General features: G+C 78.6%; 1 non-coding gene across 1 annotated transcript; it reads left to right on the top strand.

Moving 5' to 3' along the window:
• Positions 1 to 1,218: 1,218 nt before the first annotated feature.
• On the top strand, positions 1,219 to 1,371 carry LOC123936461. The gene has a single exon (XR_006817311.1). It is a non-coding gene; the product is annotated as a 5.8S ribosomal RNA (ribosomal RNA).
• The last annotated feature ends 1,129 nt before the right edge of the window (positions 1,372 to 2,500 follow it).

Genomic DNA, 2,500 nt, shown 5'->3' with positions numbered 1-2,500 from the left:
CGCCGCGCCCGCACGGTGCCCTTGGCGCGTCTCGGGACGCGCGGCGCGGCGGCGGGCCCCCGTGGCGCCTTCCGGGGGTGGTTCGGGTCCGGCCCCCCACCCCCGGGGGCCTCAGAGCCTCGGCTCGCGCGGGGCGCCCGCCCACCGGCCGCCTCCCGCCGGCCGCCCTGGACGGTTCGCGTCTTCTCGGTCCGTCGGACGTCGTCCGCTCCGAGCCTGCCCTTCCCCGGCTCCGCGTCTCTCCCCCTCCGGCCCCCACGCCCAGGCCCCGGGCCCGGGTTCGGCTCCTCGCCTTCCCCGCCCCTGCTGCTCTCTTCCCCCGTGCCTCACGCGCCCTGCCTGCCTGTGCCCCGCTTCCCGCTGCAGCCCCTCGCCCTCGGCGGCGAAGGGGGCCTGGGTTCGCGGGTGCGGGGAGGGACGCGGGTGTGGGCCGAAGAGAGCTTCGGGGTGCTCGGGCAAGGAAGAGGGGTCCGGTCCGCCCCGGCGGCGCTGGCGGGGGGGGGGTTAAGGAATGGGGGAGAAGGCGGTGCCGGGTGCCGGTGTAGGCCGGGGCCGGTGGCGGCGCCCGGCGGGGCGTGGGGGCCTCCTCCGTCACGGGCCGGCAGCGCCAGGGGTTTCCGTGCCCCGCGGGGTTGGCCGCGGACGGGATCGGCGTCGAGGCGGGGTGGCCTGCGGCCTCGTGTCCCGCCCCCCCCCCCCCCGCCTCGCCTGTCCCCCACCCCCTGTCCAGGTACCTAGCGCGTCCCGGCGCGGAGGTTTAAAGACCCTTTGGGGGTCGCCCGTCCGCCTCGGGTCGGGGCGGTCGGGCCCGTGGGGAGGAGGGGTTCCCTTCTCCCCCAGACTCCGCCGCCCACCCCACCCCACCCCCCCGGGGCCGGGGTTGCCATGCCGCGCCACGGTCTTCGCGCGGCCGTCGGGAGGGGGCTGCCCGGCGGCCCCGCCCGGCCGTGCGTGTGCGTGTGCCCCGCGTCCCTCGGTGTGTGTGTGTGGGGGGGGCAGGTGGGAACCCCCTGGGCGCCTGTGGGGTTGTCCGAGCTCCGCTCCTCGCGTGGTGGGCGGTGGCCGGATGCCCCGTGGTCCAACCTTTCCGACCTTCTCGGAGTCTGGTCTCGCTTGTGTCTCGACTGGCCGGCCGGAGGCACCCCTTCGGGGGAATGTGCTGTGCCAGGGGGGGCCGCCCCTCCGGGGGTCGGCCCCCTGAACGATCAAAACTCGTACGACTCTTAGCGGTGGATCACTCGGCTCGTGCGTCGATGAAGAACGCAGCTAGCTGCGAGAATTAATGTGAATTGCAGGACACATTGATCATCGACACTTCGAACGCACTTGCGGCCCCGGGTTCCTCCCGGGGCTACGCCTGTCTGAGCGTCGCTTCACGATCAATCGCTTCCCCCAGGGGTCTGTCGCCCCGGGGGGGTGGCGCGGCTGGGGGTTTGCCTCGCAGGGCCTGGGTCTGCCGGTGCCCTCCGTCCCCCTAAGTGCAGACACGGTGGCCTCCTCCGCCCCGTGCGCCCCTGGTCCCCACCGCCCGCGCACCCCGCCCCTCCACCCGCCCACGCCTCGCCTCGCCTCGCCCCGCCGGGTCCGCCCGGCGGTGCAGCGCGTGTGGGACGTGGGAGGGGGTGGAGGCGTGCGAGCGTGTGTGGGGGTGGGGGGGCCGGTGCCGGCGCCGGGGCAGGGGGGGGCGGCCCCGCCCGCGAGAAAGGGAGAGAGGAGAGAGCTCGCGCTGAGGGCCGCGGCCGCCGCCGCGGTTCCTCTGGGGGGAGATCCCTCGCGCCGCACGCGGTCTTGGGGTCGCCCGGGTTGTGCGTTGGGGGGCGTCGCGGTCCCGTGCCGCTCGCCGGTGGCGGTCCGTCGTGGGGGAGAGCCCGGACCCGGAACGCCGTCGGTCTCGCCGCCGTGCCCCCGGCGGCGAGCCCCGGTCGTCCCGGCCGGGGGCCCCCCCTCCGTGGGCCGCCGCCGCCGCCTGGCGTCCGGGGTCCGCGCCCGCCCCTCCCTCCCCGCCGGCGACCCCGGCCTTCGCCCTGTCCGGGCGGCTCGCGCCGAGGCCCGAGTCGCGCGCGCGCGGGGCCGCGCCCCGGGGCCGCGTGCCCCGGCGGCGGCCCGCGGGACGCTGCGGCGCCGCCCGCCGCTGCGCGCCTTCCCCCGGGTTGCGGCCGCGCCGCGCCGGGTGCCCCGAGCCCGCGGTGGGTCGGGGTTGGGGGGGTGTCGACGGGGTGTGTCGTGTCGTGTCGTCGTCCAGGGAGGACGGGCGCGCCGCGCCGTCCGTCGCCCGGCCCCGCGGCCGTGCGGCGGTTGCGCGCGGGGGCTTCGGTGAAGGGAGGAGGAGAGGAGAGGAGCCCGGGCGGCGGTGCCCGTGGGCGGTGGCGGTGGGGGGGTGCGTGTGGGGATGCGAGGGCCGGCGGTCGGGGGCGACCGCTGCGCCCCGCCGCCCCCCCGCCCGCCCGCCCGCCCGCCGCCCCGGCTTCGTGCCCGCGTGCTCCCTCCAACCCCCGCCCTC

The sequence above is a fragment of the Meles meles genome, unplaced genomic scaffold (assembly GCF_922984935.1).
Source record: "Meles meles unplaced genomic scaffold, mMelMel3.1 paternal haplotype, whole genome shotgun sequence".
Classification (NCBI taxonomy): Eukaryota; Metazoa; Chordata; class Mammalia; order Carnivora; family Mustelidae; genus Meles; species Meles meles.
The sequence above is the reverse complement of the archived record's forward strand: the minus strand, read 5'-3'. Positions and strand labels throughout refer to the sequence as shown.